This window comes from Gouania willdenowi, chromosome 6 (assembly GCF_900634775.1).
Source record: "Gouania willdenowi chromosome 6, fGouWil2.1, whole genome shotgun sequence".
Lineage (NCBI taxonomy): Eukaryota > Metazoa > Chordata > Actinopteri > Blenniiformes > Gobiesocidae > Gouania > Gouania willdenowi.
This window is the reverse complement of record NC_041049.1, coordinates 45249874-45272131: the sequence shown is the minus strand read 5'-3', so window position 1 is coordinate 45272131 and position 22258 is coordinate 45249874. Positions and strand designations below refer to the sequence as shown.

The 22258-nt window shown below is 40.0% G+C and overlaps 1 protein-coding gene across 4 annotated transcripts in view; it reads left to right on the top strand.

The window, feature by feature from the left end:
• The window catches only part of znf469 (zinc finger protein 469), a 335089-nt gene that overhangs the window by 264066 nt on the left and 48765 nt on the right, over positions 1-22258 (top strand). For all 4 annotated transcript variants that reach the window (XM_028451156.1, XM_028451157.1, XM_028451158.1 and 1 more), the window contains one exon: positions 10775-11009. The gene's annotated coding sequence lies outside the window, so the exon portion shown is untranslated. The remainder of the gene's footprint in view (positions 1-10774; positions 11010-22258) is intronic.

Sequence of the window (22258 nt, the reverse complement as noted above, 5' to 3'; positions counted from 1 at the left end):
TTACTCGAGATGTTTACCGTATGCAAGGGAACCGTGGCAAGATTTATTGCCGAAAATAAACATTGGGGGTGAAAGTAACTACAAACTTTTACTTTGAGTACTATTTAATTTATACTTTTTACTTGTACTTGAGTATTGTATGTATGAATTACTTGTACTTCTACTTGAGTAGAATATATCAGTACTCTTTACACCTCTGGTTATTCTACGCTCTCCTTCTAACCTACGGCACCCCGACTTCACTCCGTCTCCCCTGTTTGACCCCTCTTCCCATTAGACGTCTTCCTGGGAACATCATCACTCCCGGTCCACATGACGGGTCGAGTACACATCGCCAAGCTGCTAAGTCTACACCGACCGGTGTGCTCCATGTTTGCCCTGAGGGAGAGCGTGCATTAGTGGACGCTGGGCCCTCCGGGGGCCAGAAATGGAACACTAGGGTGTGATGGCTCTACTCGTCGTTGGTCATAACTACTGTAGGTGTGAAATTCCCAGAGTTTACACCGACGACATGAACGAGCTGCTTCAGAACCCAATCCAAGTGTTTTGGGAGAGACTGAGTGGATGTGCTGCGTCTGAGATGAGAGCAAATCATGTTTCTTCTTCATGTCACTACACACTATAGCCTTCAGTTGGTTTCCTGCTTTCAAGTCACAGTTGTGTTTATATTGGATACTTCAGGTGAGTAACAGTCAATGAGTCATGGAATACAGACGATGCCTATGCTTAGTGGCCCTAATTGACAGTTAGAGCAGCGTTGGTGTTGGTGGCAGCGGGAAGGCGTTTCATTGGGCCACTGGGTGTGTCACCAACATGACCTGGAAAACCCTGGTACACTAAATCCTCTCTTTAAATGCAGTGAAAGTTGCAAATATTATTTTATAACTTGGAAGCAACCCCCCATGAGAAACCTTGTGTGTGCCAAGTTGTCTTTAAACTCTAAAGCAGAGCTTGATTGTCCAAACTTGTGCAAAATCAGGAAGATGCAAGTCAGACATGGGCTACAGGTGAAACAGCAGAATTGGAGGTGTTAGTAGAGGAAAAGAATGAAAAATGGATGAATTACAGCAGATGGATATTCTTTATTCATCCTGCAATGGAGAATTGTGAGTGGATGTGACTGTGAGTGAAGGATGGGTGTGTGAGACAGTGATCCGCAGAAGAGAGATGGATGCACGCTTTCTCTCTATCTCTCTCTATCTCTCTATCTCTCTCTGTCTCTCTCTCTCTCTCTCTCTCTCACACACACACATTTACTGCAGTGATGATCTGTTTGCACCTGCTTTTCAGTTGTACTATTTTCTGGTACTAAAGCTATCACCACAAACAGTTCCAGATTTAATGAATTGCATCGCTCCTCCCCTGCACACATTTATTTGCATTTCCTCCTCCCATATTTTTTGTTCCTCCTGGGAGATCCATTTACTATGCATATTCAACAGGGGGAATTGACGTTTGCACACATTTTAATACCACTAAACCTTTAATGAATCTGCCCCTAAGGGCCTGGATTCCCTCTTATGGCGCTAACTTCCGGCATTTATTTGGTGTGTGCTGCACAACTGGCTAGCTTGTTACCGGGCTAAATCACCGTGATAACTTAGGCTGAACACCTAACCTGGTGGAGACCAGGTTTAGTGCGAGATAACATCTGAGCAAGAATAAAAGATCAATCGGTTCTCTTGGTAATTGACCTGCCCATTCTTAGAAGATCGTGGTTGGTAAGCAGATCGGACATCAGACATTGGCAACTGGCGAACCAGGAGTACATGTGGCCCCTCGATCTAATTTTGTGCTGCCCCCTAAAGTAAATGCACAAAATGACTCCAAAAGCCACCAAAATGACTGAAAAATCCACAAGATATTGACAAAAAAAATTAAATATAAAAATTACTACAAAAGAAGCAAAAACAAAACACACATAAAATAAATAAACAGCAACATAAACGCACAGTATGACACCAAAAACATGCAAAACGACAACCAAAAAAATACCAAAATCTAAATAATAATGTTCAAATTGATTAGATTCTAAATGCTGACTCTGGTTTCTACCGGTACTTTAGATTAGATTGTAAATGCTGATATGATTCCTCATAATGTATTTTGTTGTTTCCCCCCCCCCCCCCATGATAAAAGTTGTCCACCTCAGAAGTAACAGTGATGGCGAAATCTATGACAGCCTTTTTTAGAATCAAGCATCAAGAATTGAGAAGCAGTGCCTTTTTGAATCTGAGTTATTTTTAGTTTTACAAAAATATTTTTAGTGGCCACCTGTACAGTAGGTCAGTAAATGTCTGCTTGCATTTTACCCTTAAAAGGTCACAGTTTAATTGGGTTTCTGTCCGTAGTCCTGCTCCCCGAGGGAAGTTTGAAATACTCAAAGGTCATTAAAACATTTTACATGTTTAGCAGCAGCGTTTTATGTGGATTTTTTTCCCCCTGCAACACAGTGTGAAAGAGGGTGCATTCAGACACCATGGATGACGAGCAATGTCTAGCAATGAGTAAAGCTATGTGTTAAATGTAAGGCCTGACACTCTTTTAGAATGCTTGTTTATGCTATAGGAAACGATAAAATACTTTCGATCTCATTTCTACAGTATGTATTCTAGAGCACATGCTATTAGGTATAAAATCTCTGATGCTTTGCATACCGTAAATCTTGGATCCCTGTGATTGTTTTTATGTAATTCCCATTTTAACACCTTTAAAGTTGCTGAGGATGTTAAATAATATGTATTAAAACTGTGGCTGTATTTCATCCAAAAGTTGTTCTCATCCACTACTGATGCCAGTGTGACCCTTAAAACTCTGCCAAAGACACATTTCTGCTGTTTCCACACATTGAAAGTTGTTGACAAAACAATGGCGGATGTTCATATCGAAATCAGAGTGACATCATAGCACGGGTAACACTTTAAAATAGAATATCAAAAAGATGGTGATAAGCCAATCACTGTCTTCCTTGTCTGGTGAAGAAGCACAATAAATCACAGAAAAAATTAAGTAAAAACTCTTCTTTAAGAAACATCTATGCATTTTTCTACAGGACTCAAATCTCACAATGCAATGTGGGAAACTTTTAAGTCAGTTTGTTATGTACAGTTGCCCATTTTTATAAGAAACATTGATCTATGACGCTGACAGTATGTCTTTATCTGTGTGTTTTGTTTTTATAATGTGTAACTAAACCCCAAAACTGGTGTGAAGTAGTGTTGTTGATTGATTATAGTCCAACTCTTTGGCATATTTTGTTGTAAAAATGTTAGCGTGACTGCCCTCTATGGGTTGAAACTAGGCTATTACGGTCACATTGTGCTATTGGCTGAGAATGGAGGTTAATGACGTTTTGGTGGCTTCTTAAGTCATCAACCATCACTGTTAGCCCCGCCCCTTCTATAAAAACCAGCACCTGTGGACTCTTTAATCTGTAGTGAGTAGAATGGAGTGAAATAATTATGAATAGAGAGAAACAGTGAGTATTGAGTAGCCAGTTAGCATAGCATAGATTGTTCATTGGAGATTTTATAGTATAGACTGGGCGTGTCTTAACTGCTGCAGGAGCCCTGTCCATAATCAAGGCATTTTTTAAAACCTTAGGGTTGAGTATTTTTTTTATTAATTGTAACCTAGAAAGAAGTTTCCAAAAGATATTGAGCTAAGCAAGCACATTTTTATTTATTTTTTTTAAGCGCAGTCCAATACCATGATGTTATGTTTTAATGTGGCTCTTAATGGCAGCTGGTTAGCCACCTCTGAACTACACTTTCATTATAGGCTTGTTCAGCCTCTAGTGGTTCCAAAGGATATTAAACTGTTTGGGTCCAAATCAACCACAATTCTAAATGCAAGATTTTTGATCCTGAAGGACATTTTTTTAACTTCAACGTGAGATTCTGTCATCATGCTTTTAATTTCCCTCATTATGTGGGTGCATTTTGTCATTTTATTCAATTTACAATGCTTACGTTAATGACAGAACTTGATTAAATGGAAGACTGTAAACAAGCATGCTTTCAGATGATGGATTAGTCTTCTCTCTGAATTTCAAGCTCCTGATTAGAGACGCCAAACATCACAGAAGGCCTTTGCATGTCTGCTCTGGAAGGATTAGGCTTTTTGTTTTTTCTCTTTGTTGTAAAATCGCCTGAAATGAGTTTCTTGCTTCTTTCTCTTTTATCCCGTCGTCAACTAACTCCACATGTTTCACACCCTAACCCAAAAGCATGGCTGTCATAGTCTGACATCTCAAAAACTGATAGTTTTAAGTATTGTTTTGTGGACTAGAGTAAATTGGCCATCAATTCCTCAAAAATGTGTAAATTAATAGTATAAGATTGCCAGAGATCTGTGTAATCCCTTCATACCTCTGCACAGATTGCCACAAATGATCTTTATAAATTGCTCCATTCGTGCCATTTTTACCCAGAGATTATTTTTTATGCATTTTACATCAGGCTTTTAACAATGTGTTATTTATTTGAGCTGAAGTCACTATTTTGCTTAATCCTGTGGAGCAATTAGGAAACAACAAAAATCCCAAATAACACCATTCTCTCTTGCATATTTTTAATTTGGTTAACATTGACCGAGCTTGCAGAATTCCCTCGTTTTCTGAACTTTCAGTTTAAAAAAACAAGCAAAAGCAAATCAGAACAAGCCTCCATTATTTTTTGCCATTTTTGACACACTTTTTACTGTGTGACTGTAAAAGGTTAAAAATATCCTGCCCGGTGTGTTATTTTCATCTCTGCAAATTGACCTTAAATTTAGCCTTTCTTTCTTTCTTTCTTTCTTTCTTTCTTTCTTTCTTTCTTTCTTTCTTTCTGCGTCGCAGCCCAGTTTGAATTGGCAGATATAGTGGAGCAAGGCGAGGGTTTGTCTGTGGTGGCACTGGGTGCAGGGTGCTTAGCCTGCCTGGGCTCACTTTGCCCAGCCCCTCATAATTACAGACAGTAAACAGTCAGTGCTTTTAGGCCTTTTTCCCCTCCGATGGAGACAGAGTTGACTCTGGCATCAGAAGAAAAAGGCCAGAGAGGATGAGTTGGAAGGGAAAGGCACTCTGAAAATGGACAAAATCTATAATCCTCATTCTTGGTGTTGATGATTGAAGAGGCGAACCCACAAATCCACGCACACACTCACGCATGCACACACACACATACGTGCGCACACACACACACATTCACAAAAGGACGTATTCATCCCCCCATCTTAAACACCCTTTTTGATGTAAGCTCGTAATTACAGCTTTGAACAGTGTCTCTAAATGTTTCTCTTTTATTTTCATTTTTATCACTCAAACTGTGAAAACCATCATTCACTGTCTGTCTGTCTCTCACTAATCAAGACTTTTTTCTTTCTGCCTTTCCTTTTTTATTCAGTTCATAAAACTCAGTCCTTTCCTTTCATTGCCAGACTTTGTGTTCATTAGTTATGTTACTTCACACGCTCACTTTGCGCTGCTCGGTTTGTGCTGGTATTTAAGAGACTGACAGAAATCAACAACAGAAACAATGTGTTGACTCACGCTGCAATGTCATCGACACATCTACCTATAAAAGCAAGTGACGTCTGTGTGTGTGTGGAGCAAATATCTCCCTGACGCGGTATGAGTTCAACCTGAAACTTAGTCAACGGGTTCCAAATCCCCCAAGTGTGTGCATCTGTTATTTTGGAGTTATTGAGCGCGCTACTTCCGGTTCATGACATCACCGTGTCGCAGTTTGTTTGGGTTAAAAGAAAAAAAGGAAAAAGGTCAATATTAAAAACGTTTTTGTACCGCTAAAAGTAGTTTAAGTTAATATTTCATGGTTAGTTAATATTATTCCCGTGATTCCAAACTTACTTTAAATCTCGGGTCACAGACTTCACTTCCTCCTTCATCTCCATGAGTGTGGACGGTGGCTGTGCTGACAGTCGTGAGCTGACCTTATCGCAAACATTCTGATTCTTCAAACAGAGGAATGTAACGTTTTTGTGAGCGGATGGGTCCACGATAATTGTTTGTTCTGCGCAACGGTGAGTGTTTCTTCTCATAGTCTTCTATGTGCTAAGAAAGATGCTAGCAGCTACAATGTAAACAAACACACACACACACACACACGGCTGATGCGCGTACGTGCGTGCACTACATCGGGATGTACATGGTGAACGCACACAGAGCCGTTGAGAGAGTTGCGACTTTGGTGTTACAAAACGTATATTTTTCGTGGTACTTTCAGGTCTCTCTCTCTCTCTCTCTTTTTTACACATACACACACACACACACACACACACACACACACACACACACACACACACACACACACACACACACACACACACACAGTATAATATTATCTCTATGTATTCGTACTACTACCGTAATATTGTTATTGCTATTCTTATGTTATTCTTTTTTTGTATTATTCTTTTATCTTATAGTTACTGGTATTCTCATTGTATTATTATTATTGCTATTACCTTATTATTTTATGTTGTTATTGTTTTTATTGTATTATAGTTACTGGATTTTCATTATATTATTTTGTTATTGTTATTGTATAATTTTACTACTATTGTATAAAAGTTATTGCTATTCTTATAATTACCATTATATTCTTTTTCATTATTAATATTTTTTATTATAGTTACTGGTGTACTCATTGTATTATTAGCATTGCTATATTATCATTATATTACCTTATAATTAATTAATATTGTTTATTATTAATATTGTTTTTAGTGCATTATTATATTATTTTGTTATTGCAATTATTACCTTTAATATCATTACAACATTACTTTTATTACTATTACTATTTTCACTATTAATATTATATCCCTATCAACATATTTATTATTATCAGGGCTCTACACAAACTTATCCAGTGGTGGCACTGGTGTGACAAACTTTCTCTGTTCGTCGAGGGGTTGTACAGCATAGACATACATGCTGATGAATAGGCAAGGTTAGGCAAGGCAAGGCAAATTTATTTGTATAGCGCATTTCATACACTGTGCTTTACATGATAAAACATTCAATTGTTTAAAATCAAGAAGAACATTTAAAATCAAGAAGAACATTTAAAATCATCACTAAAATCAATTAAAATCATCAACAAACACATTACATCAACAACATGACCAAAAATCTCTCTCTCAATCATATGCAGTAGAGAAAAAAAGTGCCTTTAACTTTGATTTAAAAATTTTCACATTGGATGCTGACTTCAGCTCTGCTGCAGTTTGTTCAACTTCTTTGCAGCATAACAACTAAAAGCAGCATCACCATGTTAACTGTGAGCTCTGGGCTCCACTATCTGACCTGTGTCCATAGATCTGAGAGACCTGCTGGGTTCATACCTGACTAACATCTCACTGATGTATTCTGGACCAAACCCATTCACAGATTTATACACCAGCAGCAGAACTTTAAAGTCTATTCTGAGGCTGACTGGGAACCAGTGTAAAGACTTTAAAACTGGAGTAATGTGTTCTGACCTCTTTGTTCTGGTTAAGACCTGAGCTGCAGCGTTCTGAACCAGCTGTAGCTGTTTGATGCTCTTTTGGGGGATTCCTGTCAGAAGACCATTACAATAGTCCAGTCTGCTGGAGATAAAAGCATGGACCAGTTTCTCCTGATCTTTCTGAGTCATTAAACCTTTCCCTCTGGAGATGTTCTTTAGGTGGTAGAAGCAGTTTTTGTGATAGATTTGATCTGACTGCTGAATGTCAGATCTGAGTCAATCAGAACACCAAGGTTTTTGGTGTTCTGATTGACTTAACTGGCGTACCATAGTTACCGTGTCTCTCTTAACAACCTGCGATGGATTATGTGCAAGAAGCATGCACGCGTGTGTGATTGATAACGCACGGAGGAGATGGCTGGCACACACACACACACACACACACAGTATTTATAATAAAAATATACTAAATGAGTAAAATAAAACTAAAAACTAAATATTTATACAAAAAGTACACAAAATGACAACAGAAATGCATAAAAATATACAAAAAGGCTTAAAAAACACACAAAATTACTCCAAAAAACATACATTACAGAAAAATACACCAAACAACAACAAACATGAAAATGACTCAAAATACATAAAACTAAATATTTATACAAAAATAACAACAGAAATGCACAAAACTACACTAAAAAGATACAAAAATACACAAAATGATTCCAGAATCACACTGCAATGGCAACAAAAAACAATGATTATACAAAAAATGCACAAAAAGACAACAGAAAGATACAAAAATACACATAATGACTCCAAAAACATACATTACAGAAAAACGCATCAAACAAAAAAATATAAAAATGAGTAACAAAAACAATAATTATACAAAAAATGCACAAAAACACAACAGAAAGATACAAAAATACGCAATTATACCCCTTATGCTCCCACATGAATGCATACTTCCGACGGGCACTGTACTAGTTTAACTAACTAGGAAAGAGGCACGAGACCATTTGTAATGCCACATCTTTCGCAGAATACACTTCTATTCAGTGTTAATTTTGACAGCAAATTTTGAGTTAGTTTTAGTGAGTCTTTTGACTAAAATGCTACTTGGTTTTAGTCAAAATGTGGTCATCAGGGCTATTTCAGCTAGAGTTGTTTTTAGTTCTCACTGGTTTAGTCCTGGACTCGGTCGGAATAGGCGGAGGACAGCTGATAATTTCTTTACTTTGGTTTGGCTCAGTTTGCGTTCAAAAGTGCAAATTCTTTTGCAGTTGCATGAGGTAAGCACCTCCACTGCCATCCTGGTTCACAGCCTTGTCACTTCCCAGATTGATTTTTGTAATTCACTCCTTTCCGGTGTCCCTCACAAAACCCTCCATAAACTCCAACTGGTCCAAAACTCTGCAGCCCGTATCATCACCGGAACCTCTGACCACATCTCCTCTGTCTTCCAGCAGCTCCAATTGTTCCCCATCAAATTTAGAATCAACTTCAAAATCCTCCTGTGTTCTTTCAAGGCCATCCACAACTTCCCCAAAGCCCCACCCCCCGCCACCTGTCTGACCTCCTTCATATTGACTCCCTCTCGTTCCCTCAGGTCTTCATCCTCCATCCACTTGTTGCTGCTCCAACAATGGAGCAGCAACAAGTTGTTGTCCTTTTGGTGGTTTTAATCATAGACTGTAAAAAGAATGGATGTGATGTCCTCCATAGTTCCCACTCAACGGTCTAGAAGCCAAAATACAACAGTTAGGGGTGCAGCCATCTTGCAAATTTGATGTAATTTGGAGCCGAGTCTGTGCAGTAAGGTCTTGCGGGAGGAGCTCTGGTAAGACGCCCCGCCTATTTAGCGTACTGCCAAATATCAATCATCGTAATATATAACGTCAAAACCCGTATTTCAACCTCAAAGAACTTATTTAAAACCAACTTCACAGAAAAATGAACACTTGACAATGTAGGGTGTTAATAACTAATGATCACAGCAGAGTTTAGGTTTGGAAAAAAAATATTTTAACTTTACAGTTTTACTCACATCCAATCTGTTATCATTGAGGAGGCGGGGTTTATGACCTTTACTGCAGCCAGTCAGCAGGGGGAGCTATAAAAAAAAGCTTCACTTTTGGAGGACCTTGTCACGTCCATTCTTTTTACAGTCTATGGTTTTAATACCCCGTTTCGCGATGTTGCTGGTTCTCCTGACCACCCACACCAAAAGCGACTTCAATAACTCTGGCAACTAGATTACATTCAAAATCAACGTAAATGACGCAATGTCAAGCAACCTCCCTTCAAGCTACGCAACTCATGCAATACCAGTGACCTAATTGCGTGATCTGAGTCATTGGAATTCACTTAAATTAGAATTTTTTTAACTTTTCAAGCAACTTTGAGTGACGCTGTGTCGCGACATCCAATCAGTAATGAGTTTCTCTACGTCACTCCCCTGGTCGTCACATCACTGGAGAAACATGTCATTGTGGCTGTATGCAGCTACTTCATCTCGTACGACACCTGTGCTCCTTCTTATGGGGGCCGCAATTTGGCGTTTCTGGATTTTGAGCAACAAGTACAGTGCTACAATCGTGGTAGGATCAGCCCTGTTTTATGTGAAAATATTGGCAGGGTAGAAGAAGCAATGAAGCGAGCGAAAAGCGCGACTATGTTACGACTCATCACGGGCGATCTAATCAACTATAGTCACTGAGGTCGCATTTGGTGTGAATGCACCGTTACAGATATTCTCAACTAAAATGTACAGCACACACACACAGATTTGATGTGATCAATGAGTATGACCACAATGATCAAATGAGTTCGGATTAAATTTCATTGTATGCAACAAAATTATAGGTTAGTTTTTATTAGTTGTATTTTGATGTAGTTATCATTCACGTGTATTTTTTGTAATTAGTCGTGGTCTCGTTATTGTCACTTAAAAGTTTTAGTCGACAAAGTTAAGACTGCTTCTTATTCAGGGCCCGGGTAGAAGACAAGTGCAGCAAAACTGAACTGAAGGTTTAATCTAGCACAGAGATGAAGGAGAGTGTGAGAATGTGAACTCCGTGCTGTACATCATGGTCCGCGTCCCTCTCACTCTGAGCTCTACAGCACTGGCAGGCAGTGGGATGGGAGGTTTTCTTTGGCAGTCTGCTCCCCCTCTCTTGGCTGAGACAGACCTGCATGCTACTGGCTAGCGTAGGGAAAGGGAAGTGGGGAGGAGAGAAGGCCCGGGGAGGAGGAAGAGTGGAGGAGTGGAGGCGTGGTCTCCAGCTGGTAATGAAGTCTTCTCTTTTCATCCTCAGAAGGCAGAGAGGGAGCGGACGGGCCCGGGGTCTGCTTACCTCCTCACTCGTCTCTGCCTGTAAAGTGGACCGAGTGCTGCTCCGCTGGCCTCTGTCTGCGTCCCTCGGCCCCCGACTCCCCCCCCCCATCCTCACCCACCCCCTCTAATCACATAAGAGAGAGACTGGAAAAAAAACTAGAGACGTACAACCATGAGGCATTCCCTTGTGTCAACTACTCAGCGTTGCTCTTGAGGTAAGAATTGTGACTTGTTTCTTATTTGTGTGTTGTCTTTGAAATGTTGATTTCTTGGTGATGGGCTCCTAAAAGGGGGCTGTCCTTTTCGGGACACACCCACTTTTGAGATGTATATAAGTGGATGTGTGTCAACATACAGCGTGTGTGTGTGTGCAGTGATTGGTGAATATGTGTCCCTGCAGAAGCAGAACTTTACTGCATTTTGGAGTTTGTCAATGTGACAGATTTTGTTTTGGATGCTAGCAGAAAGAAGCTAACTTTAGAAATTCTGAAAAGCTGAGTTAAAACTTCAATAAAGGGGATTCAAGATTAAGTTTTGTTTTGGACTGGTTACAATGTTATATCCAGGTATTGAGTCTAAATAGGTTGCAGGCTGGTGTCATGTGTGTGTAAGTAGACACGTGTGTGTGGATTGTGCACTTCTGATTGCTGTTAAAGGCAGATGGATGCAACAGGCTGCTTGGGCTCGTCAGTGTAAATAAAAGAGAACAGGAGGCAGACTTCGCTCATCTGCAGCCCAGTAACACCAGGCTTTGAAGTGATTTCCATGGATCTGTCCTCCTCCCATACTGGACAAAACAAATCCGGCTTTGCAATTCCACTCACTTTCATCCCTCAACCCTTTGGAAATCTATCTGTATTCCTTCACTCACCTCCTTTGCTGATCTCATTCAGCCCATGTGTATATTGCTCTTTGATTCTTTTGGTGCGGCCTATACCTCCCATCAACACCTCCCGTATGGTCTTAGGAAGGATTCCTACTGTTTTGCGCTTTATATCCTTCAGTCTTTAGAGCTACCAGAGAGCAGGTCTTTCCAATATTTCTAGCAGCAAACCAACTTTCCATTAGCTTTCTGCAGGGCCATGAAAATTATGGTTTCCCAAATGAATAGTATCAGGAGCTGGGCTTAATTGAAAAAACACAAGTATGGTCTGCATAGAAGGAGACGGTCCTTGTGTCACTGTTTCAACTGTGTGAATGTACTTTCCAGAGCTGGTGAGGGGGAGAGAGAAAGAGGGAGAAAAATACAAAAACACCATCATAGAAACAGGCCCAAAGCAAAAGCAGAAAAATCTATTGAAATACTGTTTAAAAAATGTGGTCGGTGTGTACAGTTGGCTGGCAAACAAAGAAAGCTTAGAAACAGCTAGTGGACAGCTGTGTGTGTGTGTGTGTGTGTGTGTGTGTGTGTGTGTGTGTGTGTGTGTGTGTGTGTGTGTGTGTGTGTGCGTGTGTGTGTGTGTACTTCCACTAAGGCCTCATCTGGTCTTCCAGTCAGGATGGTTCATAAAAAATGGGATTTCAGTGGGATAGAGCAGTGGTTCTCAACCTTTTAAGGTCCACGACCCCCAAAATAAAGGTTCCAGAGATCGAGGACCCCCACTGTACCTGAAGGTGTTTGGGGCCCATCCATAAAGTCAGCAAAATGATGGTCCATTATTCAATGAATTTATTTATTTGTCTGAATAATATCCACTGTCATCCAGGAAGTTTATTATTATTTGGGCGATAGTATACAATCATCTTAAAGATGTAAATGCTTGTTGGCAAGTAATGGACATTACAAATTATGAATGTGGTTAATTTGGCAAAAAAATAAGCATGGAACATGGTGAAAAGAGGTTAAAAGTGACAATATTGGGTCAACATATGCAACATTAGGTGGAAAAGTGGTGGAAAGGGTTTATAAGTGCCGAAAACGTCTTGAAAGTAGAAAAATGTGCAGAGAAGGTATTGAAATTTAATGGAGAAGTGGCAAAAATGGGAGTAATGTAGCAAAAATGCATTAAAAGGAGCAATAGTAAATAAAAGGAGCAATAGTTAATAAAAGGATGAAAATAGGTTAAAATTTGGCAAGTTTGGTGTTGCTGTAGAAACAGTGTAAAAATAAGCAACAATTGGCTAAAATTGTTAAAGTTGTTATATTCTTTGTTTCTTGAAGGCATCTGGCGACCACCTCCCAGTGTCTTGCGACCCCAAGGTTGAGAACCCTTGGGATAGAGAAGGTAGAAGGAGGCCATTGTGAGTCATTAAGACCCAATGAGCAACAATTGTAAAAGTTGCCTGATTGCAGTCTTGCTAAACTGCAACATCTCTCCCATGATTTTCCCAACAGGGATTCCTCGTAACGTTTACCTCTACGGAAGCTCAGCTCGCAGCTGTGTTAGTTGCAATGTAAGCAGGAAACCCCTGGAGGAATTTTTTCCCCTCCTTCCTTACATCATTGCATCACTTCACTATTTTAGTTTTATTTATCTCCAGCCTCCGTCACCGTCTCCTCCATCCTCCGTCACCGTCTCCTCCATCCTCTGCACTGAGTCTGCGTTCACACGCTCAGTGAGTACTGGGACCGGGCCACTGGTTTATTGGCACATGTGCCAAACTCTAGGCCCATGGGCCAAATGTGTCCCTATAGATCATGACCCAATTTGACCCCCCTGAAGGAAGTAAAAACAACAAAGAAAACAATAATACCAATTAATTCAGTTTTAGATTTCTCAACCACTCTAAAATCACAAATTTGGTGAAACCACACTAATATTTGCAGGTGCTCACATTTTTTCTGTGCCCATATCACACGATCAGAGTCATATTTTGTCAAATTTTGGATAGAACTTGCACTTTTTACTGAAATTTTACAATTTCCTACCAAATTTCTATAAAAAATATTTACTACTTGAATATTGTCTCTGCCCTTATATATCATTTATAGGTGGAAGTGCAAACTGGGGCACATTAATGTTTCCCACCTTAAATCTGTGGCCCACTTGAGCTCCGTATTTGGCCCCTGAACTAAAATGAGTTTGACACCCCTGGTTTAGTAGCACATTTGTTACCCACATGTTTGCCAGCAGTTTCTGTTGCTATGGACTCGATGCGCTGCCAGGGAAAGCATCTCTTGTTTACTTCCTCACTGGGTGGTTCATCTGTTTGTCAGAGCGCTGTGACCTCTGACCCCACCGCCATCTCCCACTGCTGTTAATGTATAACTCTAAAAGGGACGCACCCCGCCGTCACAGCACTGAAACGAGGATGTTGCAAAGATTAACACTGTGAAAGTATAGTCCTAAAATACTTTGTAAACACTGTAAACTCTCAGTAAAGATACAGATTTTGATGATTGCACATGTTCCCAGTAAAGGAGTCGCTCTCCTTCACACATCTGGTTATTGACATGATTGTCTTGCGTTGAGGGTATAATATTAGCTCAGCAGTTACAGTCAACCATCACTTGTGTTGCGCAATACTGAGGCTTTCAATCATCCTTTAATTCCCATGATGACTGATAAGGTGATGACCTTTAACCTTTCTGACTGAAAGCTATTGCACTTTAGCCCATTTTTATCAGAATCTCACAAAGATTAACCAACGAATGACCTTAAAACCTGGAAGTACATTTGGGAGCGGATCTGGATTAATGTACTGATTTTGGATTACTAATTCCAGCAAGTTGATTTTTTCTTCTTTTTTAAAAAAAAAAAATATGTTAAGGTTTCATTTATTCAGACAACTTTTTTACAGGAAAATTACTTTGAAATGTACTTTGATCTCCTGACATGTTTTGACTGACAACTGTTTGACAATCACTTTGATATGTCCTTGTGAGTTCTTTCTGGGCATGGCCAACTTGCTGGCCACGCCCCCTGGCCACGCCCCCCCCCCCCCCCCCCCCCCAATGCTCTCCGGAGAATAGATCCCAGGTTTGGGAGGGTAAAAATGTTCCCTCATCCCCTCATAAAGACACATCAAAGCGATCAGTAGATGCTTCTGAGGAGGACTCAATGACCTCACTGAGTTTCATCCAGATTGGATTTGGATTGCACATTTCATTTAAAGTATGATTGATCATGGTATCACGATCAGCATCAATGATCCAGAAACCCTCCAATATCTGGCAGAGGAGATTTGGAGCATTGGTGGATGTTTACACTTACATTTGCCACATTCATAAAACATGCAAATTGATTAAAGTGACTCATATGAATCGACTGTAATGTTGAGTGATTATACCTCTCACCTGAGACTTTGGGATGAGCTCCAAAGCCTTCTTACCACATCAGGATAAGCAATCAACCTTTCTTTCTCTTCTATATATCAATCCTTGAAGATCCTTGGATAAGTTCCATGGACCAAGGAATCTCTGTGTGGAGTGCTTTACATTTTCTCCTGCACTTGTGTGGCTTTTCTCCTGATTCTCTGTTTCCTTCACAGTCACAACACGTGCCAGGTGTGCGCTGGGCGCCTGCTTCTTTTCTGACCTGCTTTACATCTCCTGTCGCCATGCATCTTTTCCTCTCTGCACAGTGCTGACAAAAATCACAGGGATTAAACGGTTCGCCATCCATTCTCCTGCCATTTTGCAGCATAATTGCATTTATTTTTGTGCATATTTCCAGGTAACTTCTGTGATGATTGCGTTGGCATTTTCAACTCTGTCTTTTGCTTTTTTCATTGACTATATGTAATCCTCAGCCAGAACAATTTAATTACAGTAGCCAGACACGCACTTGTAAAAACGTGTTGCAAAAATATTTAATAAGCTGTCAGTGTACTTCTACTGTATTTGGAGAGTTGTTGGCACCTTTATTAATTGGCCTCCTTTCCTGTTTTCTTCTCTTTCTTGAGGCAAAACTTTTTCAATATTGAACTAACTCATTGGAATGGTACAGTTTTCAAACACTGTGGGGCGGATTCACTAAGATCTGAGATAAAGGGTGGTAAACCAGGTGCGTCCCTAAATCCTTTGGTGATACAGTTTCCTCACCTGCTGCGAGGAAATCACTAAGATTGCAGCAATGAGTAGTGCGCATGCCGAAGTGGTGGAATATTTAAATGAGCGTTTAGCTCGTTCAATGTGGAGAGGTGAGTGCACAGACGCACACAATGACATTTGAGGAAATTAAATTGGAGGCAGATGGACTTCTCTGTCTGCTGCACAAACATTTAATAATGTAGTATATAATAATGCATTTGTTAATGTAGAAAACTAAATAAACAAATATATATATATATATATTTTTTTTTTTAAACAACTAAAACCTAATTTTTTCACCCTATTTTAATGTGGCTGCTCCGTTAGGTCCTGTAACTTTGCTCTGATCAGTTCATGAAAAATAGGCAGATTTGGACAGAAACTGTCCAACTGATCTGCCATTAGAGTTTAGATCGAGCCCAAAAAATCCAGCCCAACCTGGGCCCGCGGGCATAAAGCCTGACCCGTTTTGAGCCCTACCCATTTACTTAAATTGTAGGCCCGAGCCCAAAGCAAACTCGACGTAAATTATTATTTTATAGAATGTATTGCTACCGGTAGATTATTAGCGCAGTGGGGACGAGAGGGGGACCGCACACACACTCACCGCAGCCCAAAAGGTACTGTACTGACATATGGGAACACTGTAAGATCTTATAATCCATTAAAAACAAGCAGCTCTGTAACTGATTGAGTTTTTCTTATTACTTTGGAGCAGATCAAAACGTGCTTTGTGATCGCAAACCGAGCCAAATCAAGGTGATAAAGCTATCAGCGGTTCTCCACCCAGGATAGTCTTGGCCAGAGTCCGAGACTATTCTCGTGTGAAAGCAGATTTTTATTCTATCATTTCATCTTTTTTCCTCTGTCTTTCTCCTGCTCCTCCCTCGCCGTGTCCTCATTTTCAAGCAGGACACATGAGGCAAACTTTCCATGGGACGGTACATCTCCATTCCTCACGTCTCACCTCCAATCTAACACACTCCCAGAGTTCCCACACAAATCAGCATGCAGACACTTATGCATGTGGGATTCGGGGTGTAACGATGAGTCCAAATATCTTTATCGGAGCAGATAGCATGAAAAGTGTCCGCTGACATATTGAGTGAATGTGTCCAACAGGCAGAGGAATGGAGCGGACTTTTGCTGAGCACTGAGGCTCCTCCTGCTGCATGAATGTAAACCCTGGAGATTGCTTCTGACACTGACAACAATAACAGGCTTCTTGAGTCAAACTTACTTAGGAGATCATCTTGTATCGCATCTACAAAGTCACAAGAAATCAAATCAAGTTAATTTAGTCGCTCTCTGCAACATAGAGCTGCGCTGCATGATTTTTGTTTTAGATATTTGTATTTCAGAGTACAGTTTTATGTGCTTTGCTCTAAGTGTGTAGCACATCCCCTAGTGGTAAATAGAGGTATGACAAGTGGGGCGTGACAAACAGGAGGACAATTTCAATTTTCATTCTTCATTGACATTAAATATCATTAACTCATTAAGTGCCAGCCATTTTCAGAATTTCTACCCCCTCAATGCCAGCCGTTTTTGAGCATTTTTGGCATGTACAAAAAAAAAAAAAAAAATGTAAAAAAAAAAAAAAAAAAAAGTGAATGTAACCATGTCAGAAATAAACTGAATAAATAAATAAATAAATAAAATTTTGACCCACAGATTATTTTGCACTATGACAATCTGAATTATTACACCAGATTCTGAAAGATTAAAGTCTCTATTTTCATCAGAAAAATGTTATGTTTTTAGCTTGTTTTGTTCTTATGTATTTTGCAGTTGAATAGAGGCAAGTTTCACACAAATCGCCAGTTTTGTGACAAAAAGCTGAGAAAACAGCTTTTTCTGAAAAAACCTATTAGTGACTTTGAAGCAATTTTTTTTTGCTTTAGGGACACCTCAACATTGGTTTCCTTCTATAAAGCTACACAAACAACACTGAGACCAGGCTTTTGATGGCAAAATTATTATTATTTTGCTATCTAGGTCAGAGTTGAATGGTTTGCTTACTGTATTTTGGCCGTCCCTCAAGTCTCTCCCCCGTCATTTTCCACACACGTAACTTCCTCCTTCTCACGGACATGCAGAGTGTCTCTCACCATCACCACACTCTCAATAGTCCACTTAGTTCCACACATGCTCTGGTCGAGTTTGCATTGCTGTGATCTGGTGGGAACTTCAGCATCAACTCTCGTAGTGCCATTTTCTGTCTCATAAACTCCTTTCCTCTCCCTCTGAGCTCTGCCCATCACGAGTGATCTCTCATCCAAAGGTGCGCTGCTACCACCTACATGTCACCTAATATTTTGCTATCTGGCTCACAGTTGAATGTTTTGCTTACTGTATTTTGTATCTAATCTGTGAGCCGCTGGATACTTCACAATATCACTTCATAGCGCCATAATCTCCCTTATCCCTGCTTCTCCTTCCGTAGCTAATGGTAGCATCAGTGGCTAATCTTTCATCCAAAGGTGCGCTGCTGCCACCTTCAGGGCACCAGTTGATCACTACATCAACAGAGAAGCCTTATATTCACAGTAGAACTCCGTCACAGTGTATCCTAGGAACTTCCGTGAAGAAACATAATTGACGTATTATTACGTCAATGACACTGAATGAGTTAACACTGAACAAAACGCCTTTTGGGGGGCAATGGGTGCAGGTAGGGCTTGAAAGTTCACCTTCGTTCAAAGTGGGGAATACCCCAAAAAAGTTTGAGAAGCACTTCTCTAAGTGTACAGAAATAAACAATGCACAGCCGGGCTTCATCCTCCTTCAGCCTGTGTTGTAATCTTTAGCGATTACGTCACATGTTTATAAGGTGGTGTCGGGGCAGTGCAGGGAATCACCCGTAAATTGAAGCCCCCGCACGTCCCCAGACATCTTGGCCCAGGTCCTGGAATTAAACAGCTCGAGGACCCCTTTCACTTTTTCAACCTCTTTTCCTGCCACATTCCGTGCGCTTCCCTTCCTCTCCGCTGCGTTTCGCTCCAGATGTGGCATTGTTTGGACACATTTGTTTTGGGCTGGGGCTGGTAGACCTGTGTGTGGTGTAATGTCATGCTCTATTTAAAGAGAAAGTCACGAGGACTGGGAGGGAAAGAGCGCACTGTGGTTTCACATCAAAGCTTTTGTCTGAAACTACAGATGACTGTCATCTACGCCGCAGCCTTCATGGACAGATGACCACATTCGTTTTAAAACCTTGACAGACGTATAATTTTGCACAGGTTCAAAGGGTTTACACTTTTTCCTTCCAAATACCAGGTTTTTTAAAAACTCCCATTTTCACCTTGTATCACCTTTACGGTTTACAGCTTCTTTCTTATTCCATTAATTTACTGAAACAATGCAGTCATTTGTGTGAGACTTGTACAGTGACTGTTTATGGCTAAACTTTGAGGAAACTTGATGCTAAGTTTAAATGAAAAATGATGCCCTGAATTAACAGCAAACGTGACAGTTTTTCATGGTGTCCAAGGAGTGGCAGGATGCTTACGTTTCCATTCCTCTCTAATTATCTGTCAGCTGCTCAACCTGACACCTTGGCTCCATAAAAATAAAATAACATTGTATCTGATGGCAGATCAACTCTGGGAAGCATTAAATATTTTCCTTTAAGAACTACTAGTCATTTGAAGCTGCTGGAAATGATAATTTTTCAGATCATGACAAAGTGAAGGCCTCATTGATCAATAAATGGAGGGTTATTTAAAGTTGTAAAATGTTAAAATTTCTGCTGAAAAGTTAGTTTATTTATCTCCACTTTAAACACGCTCTGATGATAGTTAGAAAATTGTTGCGTATTGCATTGTGGGATGTGGAGTATACAGACGGATGCTTCATTCTTACAGTGTCTTCTTTTGTTTCTTCACTAGACAAAGTGGACAGTGATTGGCTGGACTCCATTTTTGTTCTAGTTTGTTCCCGCAGTATTCCCCGCGATATCACCTCATTCCTCATTCAATGTCGGCCATATTCAGATCTTTTTCTGTAAATCGCAAAAAAAAAAAACATCAGCCATTGTTGTGATACAACTCTTAGTCACTGAAAACACCAGAAATGAGAATTTCTGGCAGCAAACACAATAAATCAGGGTAAGAGTGAAGTAAAAAATACTTCTATGCATCCGTCTGCTGGGCTCCACATCCCACAATGCAATGTGTGAAAATTTTCTGACAATGTCAATAAAATGACCATTTACAGTGGACAACAAAACAAACTTTTGAGCAGCAATTTCAACTTTTACATCTTTTATTTGGAACTATCTGATAAAAATGTATAATTTCCAGCATATCTAACTCAGAATTGTATTTATTCGCTAAGTTTATTCTTCTGTGACATTGAATCCATTGAGATTGACCGTTAACCTTTTTCTCTATTTTATTTTTTACATACGATTGTTGGCTTGACTTGTGATTGACAGAATAGCCCTTTGTGTTGCCAAGCAGTGTAAAATGTATTTACTGAAAAAGGTGTCAGTGGAGTTTATAGAGTTTGGAAATAAAGAGGCATTAGCACTCAAAAATGTCCTTTTAGGTCATTTATTTAGGCACAACGGAAAAAAAAGTGGAAACGCTTCACAGATTTGCGTGTCATTATCATTGACCCTGCGAAAGGATAACAAATCCATCCAAGTGTTTCCACTTGTGCCTCATTGTGCCTAAATAAATGACCTAAAATGACATTTTTGAATGCTGACACCTTTTTATTTCAGTAAGTTTACTTTTGTGTCGTGGATTTCAATACTTAGAGCAGTGCTTCTGTGTGTGGCGCGCTCCCCTAGTGGGGAATATAGGTATGACAGGTGGGGCGCAACAAACAAAAGAATGTAATGAGAAGCCTAAAAATGTAGCAGAAATTAAAAGAGCATTAAATTATTAGACTGCATTAGATATGGACTGGGAACAAAATGAAACATGGAACTAAAGTGCAGAAATAATGATGTAAAATGACTGAAAAATGAATTTCCTTTTTGGTTTTCATAAGCTTTTTGCCACAGATTGCAAACAATGTTTCTTTATTTCCTGTATTTTTGATGACTGAACTTTGTTTGTCATGTAGGTGATTAGTTTACTTTAGTTTTTGATTTTTGTTTCATTATGAAATATGGTGTTACTTTTTCTGTTAGTTCAATACATTTGAAAATGTATTTGTCAGGATTATTTGGAGAGCAATGAGCACAGGTGGGGCTTGAAAATGAATCTTCTTTCAAAGTGGGGAGGACCCAAAAACGTTTGAGAACCACTGACTTAACTTGGGTGCTTCTTTTTTTTTTTTTTCTTTCTCTAAGTTTATACTGTATGAAATATTTCAAATGAGATTGGAATGAAAATATTCATTGTAAAAGGCTTCACGGGTGTTGATGGCATTAACTCTGTGTTCATATGGAAGTCGGGAGGATTACTTCCTTGATGACTGTGCTCATTGTGCCCTCACTCAGCAACTGTTGGGCTCCACTGTCAGATTCCCCATAGGCTCTCTGCCTTCAACACTGTTTGGCCTTCAAACACACATATATTTGACAGCTCCTCTCTAGTGTGCCTGCTTCAAACAGCCATAAGTCCCAGCCCCACCGAATATATCCGGTTCAAACGTGCATGTTTGCTGGATCTTCATCCCTCACTGTTCCCCAGGCACCTCAGTGTTTGCTTAAGTAGCTCACAATGGCTTCATGGTTCTGCAGAAGTGAAAGCTGGAATGACATAAAGTGCAAGCAGATGATGGGCGTATATTTCCATATGAACGCACCGAGACGTAAATGCTGAGTGAAAGCACCGAGATTAGAGATAACACAGCTATCAGTTGAGGTTTCTGACAGGAAGCTCAATGTTTCAACCACTGTTTTGTCTTCATGGCTTGTAGACAAATGATGTAGAAAAGCTGTAGACTTCACAGGTTAGAGCGTGAAAATGTCATCCATTGAGAGCATGCTGTTTTTCTCAAAAAAAAAAAAAAGGTATGCATGCCTCAACTCTGTGGCATGACAGGCTAACGAGTCCATTTGCTCTACCAAGAATGCTGTTATTATATTGTAAATGTAAATAAAGGTTTCCCATTTTTGAAGCATTTTTTCCCTCTAAGTTCACCAGAGTGTAGTTCAACTGCAGTCGACATCAAAGCCACGGCCACATGTGTTTATACAGTTGCATATGTGGACACACAAACTGACTTTTGGATGATTTATACACACACACACACACACACACACACATGCATAGACGCACACACACGCACAGAGTTCTCTGCGTTTCAGCCTTAGTTAGTGGGGCACTACCCCGAGTTCCCTCATACCAAAATAGTATTTGCAGCATAGCTCAAAGATAACAGCTTTGCCTCAGGGTCATAAGGTCAAGCACATCGAGGTGATCAGTGCTTCCGCTTCAGTTTCTGTTTATGACTATGTGTATACACAGCATGCAGTCTGACAGACAATTGTATACACCCCACACCCAGCCTCAGACTCACACAGCTGGCATA